Source organism: Elaeis guineensis, chromosome 5 (assembly GCF_000442705.2).
Source record: "Elaeis guineensis isolate ETL-2024a chromosome 5, EG11, whole genome shotgun sequence".
NCBI lineage: Eukaryota > Viridiplantae > Streptophyta > Magnoliopsida > Arecales > Arecaceae > Elaeis > Elaeis guineensis.
Genome location: NC_025997.2, coordinates 35,897,511 through 35,922,979, shown reverse-complemented (window position 1 = coordinate 35,922,979; position 25,469 = coordinate 35,897,511). Strand labels below are relative to the sequence as shown.

Sequence of the window (25,469 nt, the reverse complement as noted above, 5' to 3'; positions counted from 1 at the left end):
ATTTAATTATCAATATCTAAAATTTTGAAAAAATAATTTAAAATATTTTTTGTACTTTTAAGAAAATTAAATATATCCATAAAGTCTAAGGGCTGGTTTGATGTCAAGAAATCATGTAAGTGCCAAGTTTGGGTCTAGAAAGTTGGCCTAAAGGCCAAACCAGGCATTGCTTGGGCCTATGATAATTTAAATGATCTTTGGGCGAGGTTCAGCCTGGCCCATAAGCAGGTCTACATGCAACTTACCGGACTATGCGATGACTTCAGACCTCAACCAAAAAAAAAACTAGTTGAAGGGTATTATTTATATTCCTTAATCCCATGTAAGTACTCAAGATTTTTTTCAACGTACAATCCATGTGAAACTAAAACATAAGATTACTCAATCCTTGTACTTTCCTATTAAAATTCTAATGTCCTCTTCAAATCCATTCAAATCTAATCACAAATACCATGACCAACCTATAGTTGGTTGGGGGTGTGGTGTCCCTTACTTCATATGAGATAAGGATTTTATCCACCTTGATATGACTTAATTTTTCATTCTTTTTGACTAATTGGCATGACCTAGGGACATAACAAATAGCTACAAATCTGCTAGAGTGTGGCCCTATTAGACATCCAAGATTTAATTGAGTGGTATCAGAGCATAGTTTTAGATTATTAGAATTTTGGTTAGGTAATTGTGAGCGTGGTGAAACTTAGAACATGGTTGGATGTGTTAAAATGATTTCCTCATCTAAGAAGTTTGTCAAATCAACAATGTTAAGGCTACGTTTGGTATTGCTGTCTCTTCTTTTATTTAAAAAAAAATGAAAATTGAAAAACTGTTTCCATTTCTTCATATTTCTAACAACAAAACTCTGTTTGGTAGTCAATTTTCTTTTTGCCTTGGCAATAGAATCGAACCTATTACCAAAACTGGAATGCTTGGTGGTTTCTGTTCTGTATGTATAATTCTTGAGATATATTTTCATTTATTAGTATTTCTGTAAGATGGTGGTGCATATATATACATTGACATTAACCAAATCTGGCATAATCATAATGAATTCAAAAACTTATAATCTGTTGCCCATGTAGAACAAAAGCCTATATGATAACTATTGTCTTTCAATGACATTTAGTTGGCGAAGAAATCAGATACTTTTGCATGCATGTTCCATTTTTGGCACAAATAATTCTAATTTAGATTATCCCATAAATGGAACCACAAAAAGTTTGCTGCAATTTGCAATAATTAATCTTTGATCTAGGCTTCTACGCTATAAGAATAAGCTTATCTCGAAGTGTGGTCCCAATATCTGTTCATGCAGTACTTATTGGCCAACGTTTGCTCTGCCTCCAAAGTTTAGAAGACCAGCCCTGGCTTATTTGAATGCCCGTTGAGTTATGTATTTGTCCTCTTTCTTTCCCTACCTGATATCTACTGCATCTTGTAGATATGTAAAATTGATGTGCTGAACAGATGCTGAAGGGATCGGTTAGCTTTTCAATCAATATTGATTCTAATCGGTGGTCTTGGATTAGCTTACATCATACATTCATCCATCTGCACAGATCTCAAAGAGACTAATTGAGTGATCCAAAGGTGAATTCACGTGAAGGAAACCCCAGCAGCCCTCATTTGCATGCCCCTTCATTTTTACAATTTCATCACTAGTTAGTTCCGCTTTTGCTGAATGGGGGGCTAGAGATAAGATACTGTTTGAAAGTGGTGTGTTTTCTGTGGTAAAAATCACTATATGTTTCCTTTGATATGGTTATGTTCATTCATGCATCATGTATAGCATTTAATATGCCCATCATTTTCCTTCACAAAAAAAAAAAAAAAAAAAAAAAAGAAGAAGCATGCCCGTCATTTTCAGATTGCGTAACTCATAGCTTGTCCATGCATTTTGAAGGTAACTTCGTTCTTTGGTAGCGTTCCTCATGCTCGGTACCAGGCTGCTTCAAAAGCAATAAGTGATTCATGGTCCTAATCAACCAGTAAAATCTCTCACTTGTCTTTTATTGGTGTGCTTCTCTCCTCCCTCTCCTTCCAAGGAGCGTATATATGCATATTATTTATAGGACCACGATTAAGATTGAATTAATAAAAAGCATATTTTCTAACACCTAAAACAAATAAGAATAATAATCCTATTAGTTCATTCATAATAACTAAATCTAATCAACCATATCCCCTTTTTACTATATATTCACATGCCCCTTGTCCTATCATGGCCACTATCATGGAAAGTTGACATGGTATACTTCAGTCATATCCGGGTGATACAACCCAAAGTTTTGCTCTACTCCAACGGGCTTCAAGTCCTCATTAAACATGGCAAAAATATAAGTCTCTATTGCATTCCCCGGCCTCCTAGGTGTCCCCGCACTGCTGGTCACATGTGCCACCGCATTGTTATTATATGTCATGGCATTCTCCACCGTCGCCCCGATCGCATCACCGGCGGATGGCCACCCAGTCTCTGACACCACCACCTGACATCCGGATGACCAGCCTTCTCTAACGCAGAGTACATAGCATCGACTATGGCATCGAAAAGGTTCGCGTAGTTCAATGCACCGTCAACGACCACCGTGCCATTTGCTGTGAAAAGTGCGTAGTCGAGCCGCACGTCCTTCGGCTGGTTGGCATATGCAAAGTATGGGTACACGTTGACAAGGAGTGGTGTCTTCTTGGATGCTAGGAATCCTACAATGCCGGTCATGTCGACAGACGATGCTTCGGAGAATGCACCTTGGGAAGGTGGAAATGACACGCCAAGGACGCCGGTGGAAATGGCGGTGGAGACGGGGATGTTGAGCTTGGCATCGGTGAGAGCGGTGTCAAGGTTTTGCATGGCAGAGAGGACGAAACCGGCGAGGTTGCCGGGAATGACCTCGTTGCCAGCGGTGATGTAGCGGAAGCTGGTGCCGGCTTGGACATGGGGAATTACATTGTTTTGGACCCAGGTGTTGGCGAAGGTCGGGTCATTAGCGAGTCTCTCAAGGTCATTGTTGAGGGTGCCGAGTATGACCTCAATGCCAGAGTTGTGGAGGGCCGTAAGGACGATGGGGTTGGGGTCGAAGAGGCGGACCAATTTGATGTTCCGAGAGTTCAAGAGACCCACCACTTTGTCTGGTGAGGGGAGGTTATCGCCTAACAAGCCATAGTTTATACCAATGCCTTGAGCTCCTGCACCATTGATCGCTAATCTTTCATATAAACTAGTCTCAAAAATTTTACAGCATAGTTTATACGTATATATATTATAACGGTGACAAATAGCATTTTAGACAATTTATTAGTTGCAAACAGAGTGGTAAACCGGGATCATATATATCATTACTCTACCTAGCTAGCCATATAGGAATGTTCGTAAAGTTCGATAAAATACCGGCAAGAATACCAAAGCTTGAGATGAGAAGACTGAAAGCAGCAATGATAAGGTTTAACATTGTTTCCATCTCTCCCACGTTCCGCTATAACCCTTGAGCTGTTTCGTTAGTTACCGGCCACCAATTCTGCCTATCAACAAATTAGAAACATTATATGACTAACTCCTTCCCATGACTCTCTAGTCAATTTGAAGCATGGAACATACATGAAACTAAGAAAAAATCAAAAACATAAGCTCGTGTGTGGAAGAGATGAAACATGTGTAATGCCAGAAAGATGGAACCTATATATGTAATACAATAAAAACAGAGGGAGGGATAGATAACTAAGCTTACCAAAGCCTACGTAAACCAAATAACTGAGAAGCTCTAGTAAAGAGATCGAGAGAACAGTAGAAGAAATTTACTTGATGGTTTGTTTAGAAGAGAAACCATGGCCCCGTTTTTATAAGATATCCAGGATTGAATATATGGTAAATGTTCATTTTTGGTAAGAATGTGTCAGAGACCTAATCAGAATTGCTCGATCCTATCTTGATGCATCATCTCTCTGTTTTGGAAAATATGTCATGCATTATCCATATCAAATAAGAGATGACGTATCTGATATATATGATGATTGGGTCAATATTTATTGCCTGTTTTCGGAAGACATGGTGGACTCCATTCTTGCGCTTCCAATTCCCAGGAATCACTGTCAAGACTAACTTGGATGTTGTGGCATTACGGGAACCAATGTTCGGATGGCTAATATTTATTGTCATATTGAGAAAGCCAGGAATCAAAATCAAGAACCTGTTATGGACTTTAGCTAGATTTGGAGACTTGAGGTGGCACCAAGGGTGAAGGTTTTCCTGTGGAAGTTGTGTTGGGTTCGGCTACCATGCAAAGCATTACTTTATTCGAGAGGTATTCTTCCCACACATCAGCTGGCGTGTGATTTGTGTGCCCCGGATATTGAGGATCAGGAACAGTGTATATTCTCTTGTGATCGGATTCGAAATGTCTGGCGATCTATGGAAACAACACATGGGCCCAACTATCAGCTGAATTCCCTGCAGCAGTTCATACAAATCATCTCAGCTCCCAGGGTGCCGAGCTACTACAAAACTCTACTTGGTTATATTGCCTGGACCATTTGGAATGCAAGGAATGCCTCTATATTCAATGGGATCTCGCTTCACAGCGGTGGACTTTATTCCTCATCTCTTTGGTTTGTTCGTAACCATATCCAAGCCACTTCGATGCAATCGATGACCGATAATCCACAGTCCTGGAGAACCGACGGCTCTATGAGCCCTTCTCTACCTTTCGACCGTCTTGTGTCTGGGTTCCCCCACCCTGTGATCAGGTCAAGATTAACTTCGACGCTTCTGGACTACAGACAGGATCGGACTGGGATACATAATCAGAGATCATTATGGGGTGGTATTGTTTGTAGAGGCAATCCATTGCTTGAAGATATAGAGAAATGCTTATTGAGGGTGGATTATGTTAGGGTCTCCCACTCTTTCAGACAATCCAATCAACCGACGACTAGCTTGCAGCATCGCCCCAAGAATGGGTTTTTCATTCTGTCTCTCTTCCTCCCTTGGTTCGCATGGCGGCTCTTGTAGACATGGTGGGCCTTTCTTTCTTCGTACTTGCTATTTTGTTTCTTCTTGGGGGCTATGAAACCCACCCCCCCCCCCCCACCCCCGGTAACCAAAAGAAAAAGTGTATAGCCACTAGCATGTTATACATGGCACTCACCCAATGGAAAGACATAATAATACACTTAATTATCTTATAAAGTTAAATATCAAGAAATTCATTTACTTTTGAAAAGTTTATTAAATCTCATTATTTGATGATAATTTGATCATATAATTTTTTTTGAATAAAATTACAGGAATACCCCCTCAACTTTAGCTCAATTTCAATTTACCTCCTATACTTTAAAAGATGTCAATCTGACCCTTTTAGTTGTCCATACGTTCTAATATGATCCAACATTTATCTCCGTTAATAGAATTTTATAAAATGATAAAAATATTTTTATCTCCTACTCCTCTCTCCTCCCTCCTCTCCAATTGATCCCCTCTTCTATCACCCGCATCCCCCTTTCTCCTCCTCCCCTTTCTTCTCATCCATTTCTCCTCTTTCATGGTTGCTCTCTCCACCTCCATACATTCTTCCATCTCCTCACATTCCTTCTCATCTACTTCTCCTCATCCTCCTTGTCCAAGCTGTCTATAAACTATCTCCCTTCACGATAGCTCCTCCAGCTCCATCCCTTCTTGCCTTTTCCCTCTTCTCCTCCTTGTCCTCCTCTAACTCATTCTTTATCGGCAGCCCCTCTCCCCTCCTCCCCTTCCTCCTCCTCATCCTCTTCCTCTCCAAACCCACCTATCCTCCACCTCCTTCCCTTCTCCTCATTTATTTTTTTTCCTCATCCTCCTCTACATTCAAGCTGCCCATAATCCATCCTCCTCCATGGCAGCACCTTCTACCTTCATCCATTCTCGTTGGTAGCCCATTCTTCTCCCTCTCCTTCCTCCCCACCCTTTTTGCTTCTTCTCCTCTCCTCCAACTAATTTCTTATCGGTGGCCCTTTCCCTTCCTCTCCTTCCTCTCATCTACTTCTCCTTCTCATCCTCTTCCTCCTCCAAGCCCATTCATGAAGGAGGGGTCTAACATCCCAAATCGAGGATGTGGTGATTTGAGAAATTACATTTACATTTAGCGTTCATCTATATGGTATGGCATATCGTTCATAATATACTTGAGCCTTCGAATATTAATTTACTAAGTATTAATGAAGCACAAATCTATTTGACCTTTAAGGCTAAGAAATTAAATCGATAATAGTGACCTCAAAGTTGAATTTTAGTGATTAATTAAAATAGAATGAGCAAATATTTGGAAGGACATTTCAGATGATATGCAATGTGATTTTGTGGTACGAATTCAAAAAATATAAAGTACGAAGAGCAGTGAATATTTTGTCATTTGAAGGAAGAAGAATTGTTGAGAATTTGCTGGTTGTGGAGAATTAAATCAGGTTTGAATTTACATAAATTAGTATATATTATTGGTGGTAGTATGTGGCGAGCTGACTGGAGTTTAGGCGAGCCGGCTCTGATGCAGGAAAACAACAAATATAAGTGGGTCCCAAATGTCTTAAAAAATTTTGATTTTTAATGGGACACCTAAGGGGTTTATTCAGCAGCTGTATATCATAAAGAAAAGGCAGAAATTCTCTCCAGTTGTAGCTCAGCATATGCATTAATGGTTGATCTTTTGTGAAGTGGATATGTGGCAAGTAGGTTTCTTATTTTATTCCCTTCCGGCCATATCAATCCATCGAATCTTCCTTGCTATAGTTTTAATTGTTTTGTTAGCCTGAAAGCATGGAGAGGGAGATGAGCTGGTGAGGGTCTAGTTTTCAGTTAGAAATTAAAGAAAATTCAGTAAGAAAGAGGTGAATCTAAATTAAAAGAAGAGGGTTGTAGAAATTGCTGATAGTTGAAAAAGGAAGAAGATTGAATTGATTCAGAGAGATTTTGATCATTTAAGGTAAAGATTTTGATCCTTGAGCCTAAACCTAATTGAGTCTTTAATAATCACCATCAGATTTAATATTTTGGGGAATCAAATTTTGAGTTTAACTTGAAGTGAACATGAATTACTGCTGTAATTTTTTGAAATCAGAAAATAGTTGGAAATATTTTCAACAATTAGGTTGTTAAATGAGCTGAATTTAAGTTAAAATTTTAATAACAATTATAAGGCTTGATGTTCTGATGAATTGAAATATAAATCATAAATTTAAAGGGAAGAATCAGTGCTATACTAGTTTTATCAAAAGCTATTTGAACTATTTTCAGCAATTAAGTGGGAATTGGTGTTGGTTGAGCTTAGAACAACTTATGAAGATAGAATACAGAAAAATTGCTGAAAATTGTAAAGTTTATGATGAAATTTAGTTAGTCCTAAGTAGAGCAAAACTAAATAGAATAAAGTTAGAGCCAGAAGAATTAATGTTGCAATGGGTTTTATTGAAATCGATTTGAATGTTTTAACAATTAGATGAAGATGTAATAGCTGAATTTGGGATAGATGATGAAAGTAAAAAATAGTCAATTTGTTGGAAACTCTTGAGTTATATCGAACCTTAGCTAACCCTAAAGCAGGATAAAACAAGATAAAGCAAAAGCAAGACCTAAAAGAGCCAAGAAATTAGTCTTAGAAGCAAAGCATGAAAAGTTTTATTCATGTATCATGCTAGTGATATATTTATCTATATTTACTAATATTATAAGAAAGCAAAAGGGCTCTTGAGGGGTGCTTTGGATGAGTTAAGCACCAAGATGATCTAGCAACCATAAGTAGTGAGTGAATTTTATCTAACTTTGGGATTTTCGTTGTATTTTTGTCATGAAAAAGGTTTATTTTGAAAAGAAAGTTAGTCTCCTATTATTATACAGCTTATATACATGTATGCAAGTATGAAAATAGAATAATCTTTTTGACAGCTTATGTATGTATATGTGTATATGGTTTGAGCAGTATGGCATTTGTGGTTTGAAATATGTTGAAAGAGCTTATTAGCATCTGATTTTATCAAGCATATTTTTCAGCAAGCTGTCCATAGGAGTAATCAACTTGTGGGTATGCCAGAGTATCAGCCAGACCTCCTAACGAAATATTATGCTCAGTGGGGCCTAGCAGTATTAGATGCATTGTTTCGATTGCCATGATAAGGATGCATTGTGGGATAGTCGATGGTAGCTCGACTGACATCTTCTTGCAAAATATTATATCCAGTGGAGTCCAGCAGTATCAAATGCACCATATTGACTACCCATGGTAGGGGTGCACTGTGGCGTAGTCAACAGTAGCCCAGCAGTTTTCTATTTCGATGATCATTTACACAGCTTTATTCTTGTTTAGCATACAAAGTTTTGAAAGCATAATAGTTGTTTATGATCTATGTACATGAGTATCACAGTTAGTTTCCTAAAAAAGCCGTTAACCACACCAAAGAACCAATTTGTGAAAGGTGCGATGAAATCCGCTTCCTCAGAGGAAAGAAGGCTACCACATGGCTGGGATAATAAAGAAAATAGAATACGACATGAGGTTTTGCCCTCAGGCTCGGAACTATGCGATAGTCTTCCTCTCTTTTTCTTCCTTACTCTATCCCATATAAGCTGGACTTCCCTTTTTGCTGAAGTGACTGGTTAGACTATTTATGCCTTGAGTATTCAAGACTATGTGCACTTGCTTATGTGACGAGTGAGAGTTCTTAATTTCTAAAATTTCCTTTTGGGGCCTAGCATGGATTTGCTTACTCTACCTCTATAGATTGACAAAGAAACCTAATAATGTCTTCTTACCATTCTACCTTATATATTCTTCCAACCAAACAAGTTTCTTTTCTTATTTATGTTATGGTGTGTGAAGAAAGAAGTGCTCATGTTATATAACTAATATTTTTAAATGGTTTATTTACTTACTGAGACTTTAGTCTCATTATGTTGTTCTTTTTTCTTTTCTTGACTGATTGAAGTACCATAGCTCAGCATAGAGAGCATCTTTATCAGCACTAGTTTCATAGAAGATTGGCCAGGATAGCCAAAGTGTCAGCATCTTAAGTTGTCTATGTTAGCTTGTGGAAGATATATATTTTGAGATGTATTATAAGTATTTAAGCTATGAAAATCCAGTAAATGTTAGCTTGCACAGAGCATAGTGAGATGAATAAAATCCTAGTTTGATTTTGAGAAATGATAAATTATATTGAAATGCTTACGTTAGTATATTGAAAAGTTTATTGAATTAAATGTGAATAGATTATCAGCTTAGCTATAGTTTAGTAATTTTTTCACCCTTAATTAAGGGTGGGGTGTAGCATGCTCATCCATTTTTCGAGGTGGGATGTTACAAGGGGCATTTTCATCCACTAAGAGAGAAAACTAGCACTGTTTGTTGGTAAAATAAATAGCTGGATCATATTGAAATATATCGATAATTAGAAGGATTAGTTTGATATTTTTTATAGTACAGAGATATAAATAAAATTGAACTAAAGTTGAGAGGGTGTTCTTATAATTTTTTTATTTTTTCTAGCATTAATTCTCATAATGATTGATCGCAATATAGAAAAAAAAATTTTCTTAATGGATCAAATTTTTTGGAATGGAAAGAAAGAATAATGCTTACATTATGATGCATTGACCTTAATTTGGTATTCCAAGTGGATAAACCTTCATCACTTATGGATAAAAGTACATTAGAATAGAATAGCTTTTTTGAAAAGTGGGAGCATTCCAATCATCTCAGTTTGTTCGTAATGAAATTCAATAGGGCTAGGCTTAGAGGATCAATCCCATCATGTGATAAGACATGTAATTTCTTAAATACTGTGGAGCAACAATTTGTAAGCTTTGATAAAGCAAAGACTAGCATCCTGATGATGAGATTAGTCTCTATAAAATATACAAGAAAATTTGGTATATATGAGTACATCATTGAGATGAGGTTCTCAGGTGCATCCTGTCCCAGGTGCTTGCATCTCCAATGCTTTAGAGTGAGGTTCTTCGATGGACCTCGCCCTCGCCTCACTATGATGAAAACTAGCCTGAAACAGCAATAAATAAATCATTAGTATGATAGCTATCCAAATAAAAGAATCAAATTTTATTATATAAAAAATATAATAATACCACTCAGACCCGTCTCACTCACACCCGCCTCACTGGGACCTACTAGTGCAGGACCCTCTAACAATGGAGTCAGTGCGGCAACGGAGATCGATGAAGGGCCTCAACCTCTGGGGTAGACTATGAATGCGAACGTCATCATCTATCTCCTGATACCATATCTATAATAATTGACATATAAATAAATATAATATTGAATAATAATAACAAAAAATAAATTACATTCTAATGAATACAATTATATCACATACCATTATTGCAAAAGAAGATTGAATGAAGAATATAAATCTACTCATCAATATTCATATCTTTTTTGATGTGTAGATCCTCCTTCGAATCACAATAATCGATATATGTGTCATCTTCTATCTCATCATCATTTATCAATTAATCGTCACCCTCTAACTCATCAAGATTAAATACAAAATCAGCTTCAAGTTCGTTAGACGGCAGATCAATCCTATTCAAAGGTGCCATTACGAATTCTTCATCAACAAAAAGCTCGGCTAATGTTTGTTCTTCTTGTTGAAAAGCTTCCTCTTCATGTAAATCCAAATTTTCATCCATCTCTAATTGGGTTGGTATGTCATATACGCCTGTAGGTGTTATTTTTTGTACAACATGCTAATTAGCTCGATACTTTAGATCTTCAGATATATTACTTGTTTCACTTGAGTTGTTAATATATATGGATCATTCAAGTACCATGTTCGTGCAAAATTTACACTGATAAAGTATGAATCAATATGAATATCAATCTTTTTATTATTAATATCCTACCATTCACACTAAAATAAGAATACATAATTATTGGTCCTATACTTCAGTTCTATAATATCTACCAGTACACCATAATGTTCAATCTCTTATTCTCCTTCATATCCTATTGTAGCAATCTCACTATTCTGGATCTATCATTGCATCTCAAGTTCCCTTGTGTGGTAATTAATCTTTCGATCGAGATCACATGCTAAATCATACAACTCATCGATCGCACCCACTTCTTTATTAAAATACTTATGTTTCATCTACACCATAATATAAAAAATTATGTTGGTTCAAATAATATTATTTATAATTAAATAAATAATATATCACTAATGTATCTTATAAGATCATCAAACTATTTTACAAATTTCCTCCTATGTCGATCATCAGCATCTGTATTATTCTCTCTACATAGTATACTCTTATGCTCACTGCGATAAGTTATGATTTTTAATTTTACATCAATATAAAAAATTTTCTTAAAATATTAAACAATATGCTAAGATGGTACTTACTAAATAAAATCTTTAATTTCTTCATAATTATTTAGAACATAAAAGTATACCTTGGATAGCTCGTTCACATTCATAAATTCATATATTTTTGCACCAATAGGTCAAACCATTTATTTAAATATAGAAAATATCAGTTCATAGTCACCTCATTCATGATCTGCATTACGATCTGTATGATTGAATCTTGTTTTGATATCATCAAGATACATCGAGCAGAATGTGACACACTCCGTAGCTATATATGCTTCCGCTATAGACCCTTCAGGTCTTATTTTATTGCGCACATACTTTTTTAAGGTACACAAAAATTTATAAATTAAAATAAATTAAAATTTTAGAAATATATTTATATCTTATAATTGATATGACAAAGTATGTATAATTTTTTTACTTTTCAATAGGATACATCTATCGATAATGTATCGGTCTGGCCAAAAGAGCTTCCTTTAGAAGATGAACAGTCAGATGCACCATAACATCAAAAAATGATGGTGAAAATTTTTTTTCTAACTTATAAAGAATGAGTACGATATCCTTCTCATATCTCTTAAGTAAGTTAATTTTGAATTTTTGGCAACACAGTTTTTGAAAGAACACTCCCAGCTCAATCAATGCAGTTTGAACATCACCACCCAAATAGCCATGCATGACCATAGGAAGTAAATGTTGCATCATCACAATGGAGTCATGACTTTTCATGTTAGAGATATTACCATCGTTGTTCCCAACACACCGCGATATGTTTGAAGCATATGCATCAAAAAACTTTATGATTTTGAACCATCCACAGAAATTCTTCTTTTTCTCATCAAACAGTGAATAACATGCAGGTGGTACAAAAAATTTCTCACCTTGATGAACTAAATGCAACTCCGATCGGATTACCATTTTTTGTAAATCAAGATGAGCTTTTGTACCATCTTTTATTTTTCTGAGATGTTCAATACAGTACGATGATATTATCATAAATATTCTTTTCAATGTGCATTACATCCAGATTATGATGAAATAGTAGCTACTTCCAATATGATAGTTCAAAAAAGATGCTTCGCTTTATCCAATTCAGCTCAGCTTCAGTACGCTTCCTCTTGCGAGTATCCGATGTTTTTCCAAATTGGATATTTTCAATGACTTCAAGTTGTTCTAAAATTTTTGCTCCACTTAACTACTTAGGTGGCAGACATCGATCGGACTTACCATTAAAATATTGGTTATAATGGGTCCTCCAAGAATGATTCGCAGAGAGAAACCACCGATGACCCATGAAACATATTTTCTGTCCATATTTTAAATGTAAGGAGGATGCATCCCTATTGCATATTGGACATGCAAGATATCCTTTGATGCTCCATCTAGATAAATTTTTATATGCAGAAAAATCATTTATGGTCCATAGAATTGAAGCATACAACTTAAAATTACTTCGACTCACAGAATCATATATTTGTACCCCATTTTCTCATAGCTCCTTCAGATCATCGATTAAAGGTCATAGATATATATCAATTTCATTATCTGATGCTTTTGGACCCAGAATCAACAGTGATATAAAAATAAATAGTTCTTTCATACACTTCCAAGGTGACACATTATATATAACTAGCATCATAGGCCACATGCTGTAAGAGGTACTAAAATTGTCAAAAGATTAAATCCATTTGGCGCTAGATCAAGCCGAATATTGCGCAGATCACTCACAAAGTGCGGATGCTTTGCATCGAAGTCTTTTCACATTAAAGAGTCAGTCGGGTGGCTAAGTATGTTTTCCTCCGAAATCCACAGCTCATAATGCCATCTCATTTCTTTAGCTATCTTTGTGGACATATACAACCTTTGAAGTCTTGGAATCAATGAAAAATATCTCAAAATCTTTTGAGATATCTTCTTTGCTTTCCTATTATCAATTTTATATCTAGGCTCACTACATTTTGGACATTCAGTTGCCTATTCATTATCCTTATAAAGTAATATATAGTTATTTTTGTAGGCATGTATAGGAATATAGCCAAGTCTTAATTTTTGCATGGATATTTTTGCTTCAGAATATGATTTCGAAAATCTTTCTCCATCGGGAAGAGCTGCTTTAATCAATGTCAAAATTTGATCAAATAACTTCTGACTCCATCGGTTCATGATTTTAATATGAAGTAATTTTATCAAAAACTCTAACTTAGAAAACTTTGTACAATTTGGATAGAGTGGCTCTCGTGCATTTCTTACAAGCTTTGCAAACTGTTCAGAAGTCCCTTCTACCTCAAGCCGGATATTATGTTAATGATTAGAATTGCTTTCAGATACAGTAGTACTCAAGCATACATTTGAACAAGCATCCTGATGTAAATCATCTAATAATTTTCCTATACCACTATGTTCGACAGGTCCAGCAGTATCACTATCATCTTCAGTACGTCATCGTCATGCACCACTTCATTCGGATCACCCTCCATGCCATATCCAACAAGTATACTTCTTATCTATACCATAATATAGCAGATGCTCCTCAACAAGTGTTATGTGATGATATACCATATTAACACATCTCTTGCATAGACACTTTATCCGACTAGCACTATTAGCCTTATGCTGTTTAAACTCAATAAAATCTTGAACTCCTTTTCGATATTCAGGCAAAAAAATATCTCTAGCATTCATCCAATTTTTATTGATATCCATCTAACAACAAACAAAAAATTATTAACAACCAAAAAAAGATTCAGTGGTATTCTGGATCTCGATCCGAATTTCAGATTGAATTGCGATCTGAATTCTGACCAAAATCTCAATCCGGATCCAAACACGGATCACTTTATACAAAATAACATGTATTAAAAAATACAAACTGAACAGTAACACAGAAAATATCCTTCCATCAATTTAATGAAGTAAAATGGATGATCATATCCATTTTAAATCATTACTAACAGGTGTGGCCCTATCCCTTTTAGAAAAGTAATAATCTTATTATTGTTATTAGTAGATATTTCATCTCATTTTTGTAAAAATTTCGACAGCATCTCCCCATGATTCTCCAAGTATATAATGTGAATATGGTGCCTACGCACCCTATCCACTATATACCCGTAGAATAATGGACAGATAACTACTGAATACCACATAATGAAACAAACTATCAACTATTAACAACAATAAGATTATTACTTTTCCAAAAAGTCTGAATACGGGACATCCAAGAGTCGATCTCAATGAAGATCGATTCTTGAATAAAAATCTATGGCTCAATGCAATTTAACTACCATCTCGGAACATACATTCGAAGATGAATTTCTAATTTATCAAAAAAGAATAACTCTACATTAAAATTTTTCATCAAAAATTTCAATAAAATTTTCTCTAAAATAAAAATATTTTTTATATTTAATTATAATAAATAAAATATATAAAATAGCACATAAAATAATTAAATTATAATAAGCAACAGCAATGTGCATTGTGTTAGTGAAACAAAAAATAATTATTCAAATAATTAAATAATTTCAGCAGTAACACTAAAAAAATATACAACAAATATAATTAATCAAATAATTTTTTTGACCCCATCTCTGTTGGCCGACACCCTCCCCGCCTTGTCTCCCCAGTCGCCCCCTCTCCGACCCCATCTTGGTCGACCGACACCCTCCCCGACCCCATCTCCCCTGGCCGCCCCTCTCCGACCTTATCTCCATCGATCGACACCCTCCCCGACCCCATCTCCCCCGATCGCCCCATCCCTAGCCCCGTCTCCACCGGCCGACACCCTCCCCGACCCCATCTCCTCGGACCGCCAACGACCTTGTCCCTGGCCCCATCTCCTTCGATCGTCGGTAGGCCCCCTCCCCGGCCCTGCCTCCCCCAACCACCAACTAACACCCCCCCCCGACCCCGTCTCCACCGACCAACACTCTCCTCGGCCCAATCTCTGCTGGCCGACACCCTTCCCAGCCCCATCTCCCCCAACCGCCAGCAGGCCCCTCCCCGGCCCCGTCTCCCCCGGTCGCCTACCGCCGGCCGCCCCCTCCCTGGCCCCATCTCCGTTGCCGCCGGCTGCCCCCTCCCCGGCCCTGTCTTCTCTTTTTATTTTTTCATTTTTTTATTTTTTCTCCTTTTTTCTTTCTTTTTTTCCCTTTTTTTCTTTTCTTTTTTTCTTTTTCCCCCTCCTTTCTCTCTTCCCTTCCACCCTCCCCGCCGCCCCGTCCTCGGCCCCGTCTCCCTCAACCATCGCCATCGCCTCCCCGACCACGTCTTCGTCGGCCGACACCCTCCCCGACAATGAAGACAGGGCCGTCGGCCACCCCCTCCTTGGCCCATCCCCCACCGGCCACATCCCGCCCCAAATCATCCCCAGCCCCAGACCCCATCCCCACCGGCCCGATCTCAGTCACCGCCGGCCAATCCCCATCTTCAGCCCTATCCCTGTTGGCCCCCCGATGGCTCGAGAAAATATCAAAAAAAAAAGAAAAAGAAATCCTTACCTCTAGCCCCAGATCCCATCCCCGTCGGCCCAATCTCAGTCACCGTCGGTCAATCCCCGCCGCCCATCTCTAGCCCCATCCCCGCCAGCCCCCCGGTGGCCTGAGAAAACACCAAAAAAAAAAGGGAAATCCTTACCTCCGACCCCAGACCCCATCCCTGCCGGCCCGATCTCAGTCGCCGCCAGCCAATCCCCACTGGCCATCTCCGGCCCCATCCTCGCCGGCCCCCCGGTGGCCCGAGAAAACATCAAAAAAAAATAAAAAGAAACAGAAATCCTTTCCTCCGATGATGGATGGCGACGGGACTGCGGATGGTGACGGACGGCGGACGGATGCAAACGGTGACGGACGTGGCAGCGGGATGTGGCGACGGGGAGAGGGGGGAGAGTAGAGAGGGGGATGGGGGGAAAATTGATTTCACACGAAACAAGGGGGAGGGGAAGAAGAAGAGTTTCACGTGATGGGATGTCATGGGATGTGAACTATTAGTGACGAAAATTTTTATTGCTAATAATAAATTTCATCGCTAATAATTCAGAAAAAAATTTAATAAAAAAATTTCTTACCAAAAAAATTATTTACGATGAAACAAAATATTTTATCATTAATAACACTATTAACAACGAAAAATAATTTTCATTGCTAATAATTTCTGTCAAAAAAAATTACCCATTTTCTCACTGAAAAGGTTTTTCCACCAAAAAAAATTATTTACGATGAAAAAAGTTGTGTTGTTAATTAGGTTATTAGCGACGAAAAAATATTTTCATCACTAATAATTCCTGATGAAAAAAATTGCCCTAATTTTTCAAAAAATTTGTGACGAAAATGAAATATTTCATCATTAATTATCTTATTAGCAACAAAAATAATTTTTATCGCTAATTATTTTTCACAAAAAAAGTTTGAATGGACATTATTTTACTATTTATGTCTATATATTCTAAAATTTTCCTTCAGCAACTTGATGGGCTTTAAGGCTTCAATATTACTTTTAGAAATTGAGAACACCACCGTTCATTAAAAGCCAACAGATGTAGAACCTGGCCAAAGAGAGGAGAAAAGCAAGAGTTGGGAGGTCGAAGAATGGAGATGGGCCTTAATGAGGATTGGGCTGTAACATTGTTCATCCAGCCCAAAATAAATGCAATGGCCCAGAAGCATGGCCCAAAGGACACAAACCCAACCCGATATAAGTAGGTCTAGATTTGGTATAAGATTAGGTCATAAGCGGACCAACTCAACTAACATGTTAAATAATTAATCATATCAAACAGATTTGAGAATCCACAGATTTGAGATAAGTAGGTCTAGATAGAGTAGGGTATGAAATATTAAAAAGATATGACAATCCACAGATTTTAGATAGTCAGGTGACTCATTCAAATAGGATTCATAATTAATCATGGGCCCTAATCTATTAGACTTGTTTATTAAGTAGATTATGCATTTTAGGTTATATAGTCTATTCAATAAATCAATCGAGTTAAATTTTGAATCTTTGACTTATTCAATAAATTAAGCTATATTCCAATTTGCTTGTTCTAGGCACCCATGCCTACAGCCTACCCTAATCTGATCCCGACTTGATCCGATCCTATTCATTGCAACCCTCCGCTAGGCTAACAAAATTTGCTAATGCTAGAAAAATCACCAATAACTCTTTCACTACTTTCAAAGTTTCCTTGTTACTTATACTCTAGGATGGTAGAAGATCACAAGAGACAAGTTCCACTGCCCCCATATCTCAACATTAGATATCATCATACTCCATGAGGACGACATACAAAATGATGAACCCCATATTCTAAAATCTTACCAGGGAGGAAAGGAGCAATTTTTTTTAATATGATTTATCATAAAAGATATCTTGCTATTTGGACATGATCAATCAATATTATAAATTTTGAACTTGATGAACATTACACCTATTATGCATGACTTAATTACATCATCATGCAAATGACTTATACAACTACTAAAAAGTTTAGAAGAGCTTTTATTTAAAAAAATTTTAGAGGACTAGTTTGGTATACATTCGAGAATCTTTGGATAACCTTTTTGTGGATTATGTTTTAACATATAAAGATCCAGTATTATCTCCTTTCTATGTTCTTGGGTAGGTACAAGGCCTTTGTATTTTTGTGGATCATATTTTTTATTGCTAATAATCCAAAATTTTTGAATTTTTAAAATTTTTTATTTTTTTAAATATTAACGATAAAAATTTTCATCATAAATAGATGAGTATTTATGATGAAAAATAAATTTATGTTGTAAATATCATTTATTTATGACATAATATTTTCATCATAACTAATCTATTATTTTTAAATTTTTAATTTTTTTTAAATATTAGTAATGAAAACTTTTCATCGTAAAAATTAGAGTATTGGCGATGGAAAGTTGATATTCATCACAAATACCTAATTATTTATGATGAAAAAATTTTCATCGCTAATAGTCTACAGTTTTTGAACTTTTAAATTTTTTTTTATTTTTTATGTATTAGCGATGAAAAATATTCATCATAAATCATCACATATTTTATGATGGAAATCTGCATTCTATTGCAAATACTGGATTATTTATGATGTAATATTTTCATCATAAATAATCTATGATTTTAAAATTTTTATTTTTTTAAATATTAATGATAAAATTTTTATCATCAATAATTTCTATTTGTGATAGAAATTTATTTTCATCATAAATACTCTAGTATTTGTGACCTAACTTTTATGTCGCCAATAATATATAATTTTTGAATTTTTAAAATTTTTTATTCTTTTAAATATTAGTGATGAAAAATATTCATCGTAAATAAGTAGGTATTTATGATGGATAATTAATTTTCATCAGCAATACTTGTTATTTACAATAAAAAGTTTTAGTTGCAAATAATCTATAATTTTTAAATTTTTTAATTTTTTTTATTTTTTTTAAATATTAGTGATAAAAATTTTTGGTCGTAAATAATAAATATTTACAACAAAATGTTAGTTTTCATCACAAATACTTATATTATTTATGTTGAAAACCTTTTCATTGCTAATATTTAAAAATTTAAAATTAAAATAAATATTTTATTATTTATGATGAAAATAATCATCGTAAATAATTTATACTTATGATGAAATTTTTTTCATCACTAATATAATTTATTTATGATAAAAAAATAAAATCATCATAAATATTTTATTATTAGCGATGAAAAATTATTTCCATCATAAATAGTCTTATTTGCAACAAAAATTCTATCCGTCGCAAATAACTTCATCGTAAAACTCTCTTTTCTTATAGTGATATAAGTACATCATTAAGATGAGGAATATTATAGTGCAATTAAATAATATTAAGATTTCTATATCAGAAGCATTTCTGATGCATTTTATTCTTACTTCTCTTCCATCAAAGTATGATTTCTTTAAGGTCTCCTATAATATGTGTAATGTGGATTGGACAGTGGGTGAATTACCAACCAACTATGTGCAGGAGGAGGTAAGATTGAGAGGAAAGATGATAGAGAGTGTGAACTTGGCTTCACATCAAGTTAGTGAGAAAATAGATGAAGAAATATATGCACTAAAAGTAAAAGAGAAGAAAGTATTAGTTATGGCATCAGGTGATGCTATTAATAAAGTTGTTAAATATTTCTTCTGCAAAAAGAAGGGACACCTGAAAGAAAGCCTACATAAATTATGAAAAATAGTTGCAAATAAAAAGTACCCTTTACTCTCTTGTGTATTTTGAATCCAATTTAGTAAATATTCTTAATTCTACTTGGTGGATTGACTTCAGTGCATCTGTGCACATTGCTAACAGCTTGCAGGGCTTCTTATCAAGAAGGCCTCTAACTGAGAGTGAATGATTTATTATCACTAAAAATCAAGCACATTCACTTATCAAGGTAGTTGGATGCTACAGGATAGTCTTGGATTTTGGATTCATTTTAGATTAGGATTGAATTTTTTATATTCCTTTTTTTTTAGAAATCTAGTTTCTATTCTAGCATTGGATAAAGTTGGTTTTCATGTTTCTTTTGGAAACTCTAAATTTGATCTAATAGAAGACTCTATAGTTGTTGATTTTGGTTTATTATGTGATAGTCTTTATAAATTATCTGTGCATCATTCATTTGAGAAATCTTTCTTTATAAATTCTTCTTGTAATAAAAGAGATAGAATTATTGAAACTCCTCTATGTTATGGCATTGGAGATTAGGGCATATCTTTGAAAAGAGGGTCAAATGGTTAGTGAAGGATGGAATCTTAAGATCATTAAACTTTATTGATTTTGAGACCTTTATTGACTACATAAATATAAAATAAACATGCACATCTAAAAAGGATGTTAGAAAGAGTGAAGAAACTTTAGAAATTATTCACACTAATGTATGTAGATCTTTTTTCCCATATCTAACTAGTAAGAAGCATTTTCTCACATTCATTGATGACTATTTACGATATATGTATCTATACCTTCTATTTGATAAGATTGGTATCTTTAAGACCTTTAAAAAATTTAAAATAGAGGTAGAAAATAATTAAAAAAATGATTAAAGCAGTCAGATTTGACAAAGATGATGAGTACTATGACAAATATACTGAGATAGAATAGAAATCAGGACCATTAGTAAAATTTTTAAAGAAATAGAGGATTGTATCTTAATATACAATGTTTGGTGTAGAAGATCAAAGTATAGCTAAAAGAAGGAATCGAATACTTAACAAAATAGTTCAAATTATGATAAGTTATTCTACTCTATCTATTTACTTATGGGGTAAAACTGTAAAGACAGCTATACATATCTTAAATAAGATCTACTTATGAGTTATGGACTGATAAGTTTGAACTACTTATGAGTTATGGACTGATAGAAAACTTAGAATGACCAATAATTTTTTCATTGATTATTTGGGGAGATCAAAAGGATATAGATTCTATTGTCCATCTTGTACACTATAAATAGTTGAAACTAATAAAGCTTGATTTTTAGTGGATGACATATTTATTAGGAGTAAAGAACCTTAAGACATTATCTTTAGGAAAATATAGAAAATAAATTCTGTCCTTAAAAAGTAGACTAAAGTGATGATTTTCATAGTTATTCTTTAAAACAACATTTAGGAAGGTCCACCACTTCACGAAGTTTTACCCCATCAGGTTCTTATTATCAAAGAAGCAACCGTCCAACCATCACCATATGTCGATCAAAGGACAATTCTCTAGAGATATATAAGAATAAAAAAATCTGCTATACCTCACAATTATATGATATATTTTACTGATATTGATAAAAAAGATTATGATCTTGAGACATTCTTACAAGCCATAAATGATAAAAACTCCTATAATGGTTGAATGCCATGAAAGAAAAGCTGAGCTCTATAGATAAAAATCATATATGGGAATTAGTTGCCTACCTAAAAGGGTGCAATCAATAGCTTGCAAATAGATCTATTAGACCAAAAGAAATCTCATTGATAAGGTTGAATGATATAAAGCCAGATTTGTGATAAAAGGGTTTACACCAAAGGAGGGCATTAACCTTAAAGAGACATATTCTTCTGTTTCTTCAAAGGACTCTTTTAGGATTATCATAGCTTTAATAGAATATTTTGACTTAGAACTACATCAAATAGATATAAGAACGGCCTTCCTTAATGATGATTTAGAGCAAAAGGTCTATATAGAATAGTCCAAGGATTTTGTTATCAGTGGACAAGAGTATATTATTTGTAGATTAAAGAAATCTAGTTATGGACTTAAACAAACTTTCAAGTAGTAATATCCCAAATTTAATAGTATTATTACTTTCTTTATATTTGAAGAAAATACTATTGATCCATATATAAACTTGAAGGTTGGTAGAAGTATGTTCATGATTTTGATATTATATGGATGACGTGCTACTTGCCAATAGTAATTTTGGTCCATTTAAGAAAATCAAGTAGTTTCTATCCTAAAATTTTGAGATGAAAGATATGAGTAAAGCTTCTTATATTATCGATATTGGGATTCACAAAGATTGATCCTTAAGATTACTTGGACTATCTTAAAGGATTACATCTCTAGAGTATTAAAAAAATTTGGATGGAAAAATATTTTCTTAGGATTCCTCCCACTGTAAAGTGTAATAAACTTAATAAACTTCAATATCCAAGAAATGAGATAGAGAAAGAGGAAATAATGTTTATACCCTATGCATCATTGTTGGGAGTTTAATTTACGCCCATATTTGTATGCATCCAGACATTACCTTTGCTGTATCAATATTTGGACATTATCAACATGATCTAGGAATGGAGCATTGGAAGCTGCAAAGAAGGTCAAGTATTACCTATAAGGTATAAAAGTTTATATACTCACATACAATCAGTTTGATCATCATGAATTAATAAGCCATTCAGATTTAGACTTTGCTGGATGCATCGATAGTAGGAAGTTTATTATTGGATATATCTTTCTAGGTGATACTATATCATGGATGAGTGTAAAATAAAGTCTTATTCACTACATCTAATATTGAAGTAGAGTACATAGCTTATTATAAAACTTACTTACAAGCTATATGGTTGCGGAATTTATCATAAGATTTAGAGTTGTTGACTCCATTAACAGACTAATAAAAATATACTATGATAATTCTATAATAAATTTCTTTTACAATATGAAGAGCATAGGTGCTTGCAAGCCTATGGGTATCAAATACTTTGCTCTTCATGAAAGAATAAAGAAAAAATATAGAGTTTGTGGAACATATTGGTATGGAGCTGATAGTTGCAGATCCACTAACTAAAGGACTTACTTCTAGAATTTTCAGACATCATGTGGATTATATGGGAGTTATTAACTTATTTCAAGATTGATATATATTGGACATTATGTATAAAATTATAATATTGGATTTTATAATAAAGTTTGGTTTATTTTATGCTGCTCAGCTATTTATCGTGTGACATAAAAATAATTAAGGAATAGGCATAAAATTTCATCTATTCATAAAGTCAAATTCTACATAAAGTACTTGATTATAAGTTGTCATTAGTGTTGTAATGTATAGAAGGTCATGTATTGATTGATAATGCATTATCCTGATTCATACTGGTGACTATTTTATAATCAAATATATGGTGTATATCCTATGGAGGAATTATGTTTTAAATGTAGCCACATTAGTTTTCAATTATCAAATTCAGATAAAATTTTATTAAAAATTTTTAAAATACTTTAAATAATTAAAATGAAGATGCTTGTATTATGTTGGATCAAATGGGAGAATGTTAGAATTTGTTCAATTAATCCTATCTAGGTATGGCCTACACTAATACGTATCGAAACTTATTTTATATATTTTAGATCGATCTAGACTCTAATTAAACATAAATCTCAGATAAAGGATATATTTAATGGTTATTGTGATAAAATTAAACTCTATGCAACCATCATGGAAAACATCCATCTTCTAGTCTTTGAGATTGATTTAGACACTGTCTCTGATGGATGAGGTAGATTATAAAAGGACATCCCTACAAACTTGATCTCTAACTCATCTGAAAGCTTGTGAGGTCTTTCCTATTAGAAATATTTGGAGTTGAGATTGGAAAACCGAGATGTTGCTCATGGAAATCCTTGGTTGAAGATCAATAGCAACTCCAATTGGCATATCCTTGGTTGAAGGCCAATCAACCAATAGACCCTCACTTTTTAATAGCACAAATTATATTGACTGATAGGCATGAATAAAAATTTTTGTTCAAGCATAAGATTATGATATATGAAATATCATAATAAATGGTCCTCACACACCCACAATTATGATTGATGATATGCCTTCTTCCAAACCTGAAAAGGATTGGGGTGAGCTGGATAAAAGATTGGCTCAAGTAAATGCAAAAGCAATGAATGTTGTATTGTGCTTTGAATGTTAATGAGTTTAATAGAATTTTACACATATGCCAGTAAAAGAGATTCGAGATGGATTAGAAGTTACCCATGAGGATACTAATCAATTAAAAAAATAATAAAAAATTAACATGCTTGTACATAACTATGAATTATTTAAAATAAAATCTAGTGAAAGTATCATTGATATATTCACTTAATTTATTGATATTATAAATGGTTTGAAAAATTTTGGTAAGAACTATACTAATAGCGAGCTTGTTCTCAAAATTATTCGGTCATTGGTAAAAAATTTGGAAGCCAAAGGGACTACAATTTAAGAAGCTAAAGATCTCAATAAATTATCTTTAGAAAGCTTATCGACTCACTCATAACCCATGAGTTAAGCATGAATCAGAATATGGAAGAAGAGGTGAAGAAAAGAAGAACAATTATCTTAAAATCTGTGGCCGTTGAAAATGAAAGTGATATGTTGGAGGAATCCAACAACGACAATGAAATAGCCATGATTACTAGAAGATTTAAATGATTTATAAGAAGAAAAAGATTTGGCCCCAGAAGAAGGGATATGCTAGAGGAGAAGAAAGCAAAAAAAATGAGAAAGAAAAAGAAAAGAAGCAACCAGCAATATGTTAATATAAGAGACCTAAATATTTTAGAGTCGATTGTCCCCTTCTCAAAAAGAGTTTAGGAAAATTTTGGAAGAAGGCTCTGATGGCTATATGGAGTGATGATGAAGACTCTAGCTCCAAAGAAGAAGAAGAAAAATCAAAACAAGACAAAGTAAACTTTTATCTCATGTTCCATAAGGATGAGATAAATATTGATAATTCTAATGATTTTTCCTTTGAAGGGTTGCATGATGCCATTTATGAGTTACTTAATGATTTTAAAATATTATCTCTTAAAAATAAGGAACTTAAAAAGCTAAATCATTCTTTGATTAAGAAAAAGGATCGTCTTTTGAAAAAAAAAATTATTTGATTGAAAAGAATAAAAATCTTCATAAAAAAATAATAAATTAAAGTCTATTGTTGATAAATTTACTTTAAGTTCTCAAAACTTACAAATGCTTCTAGAAAAATAAAAAATTATTTTTGATAAGACTAGATTAGGTTTTAATATCTCAACCAAATTTTTTTTTTGGAAAATATATTTGTAAAATCCATATTTGAAAACCATGCTATCGGATGTTTTAAATATTACAAAGTAGGACATAAATCTATTGATTGCACTATGATTATATTTAGAAATATTAATTTGAAGCAAATTTGAATTCTAAAAGAAACCATTGTTACTAACATCAAAGGACCCAAGAAAGCTTTAATATTTAAAAAGACTTGATACTTCCTTTATAGGTGTGCTTGGCATCTTTTAAGATGAAAAGAAAATGATACCTAGACAGTAGATGCTCAAGATATATGATGGAAGATAAATCTTAATTTATCTCTCTTAAAGTCGAAGATGGAGGAGTTATTACATTTGGAGACAATGATAAATAAAAGATTATCGACCTTGGTAATATAAAGATCACTCCTACCACTTTCATTGAAAGTATTTTTCATGTTAATCATTTAATGCATAAATTACTTAGTATAAGTAAATTATGTGATAAAAGATTTGACATTTTATTTAAATCATCGTATTGTATTGTAAACTAATTCCACTGATAATAATATCAAATTCATAGAAAAAAGATATAAAAATATTTATTTG

General features: G+C 34.1%; 1 pseudogene; it reads right to left on the bottom strand.

The window, feature by feature from the left end:
* Nucleotides 1-2,127: 2,127 nt before the first annotated feature.
* On the bottom strand, nt 2,128-4,021 carry LOC105037286 (putative glucan endo-1,3-beta-glucosidase GVI; annotated as a pseudogene).
* Nucleotides 4,022-25,469: the final 21,448 nt, after the last annotated feature.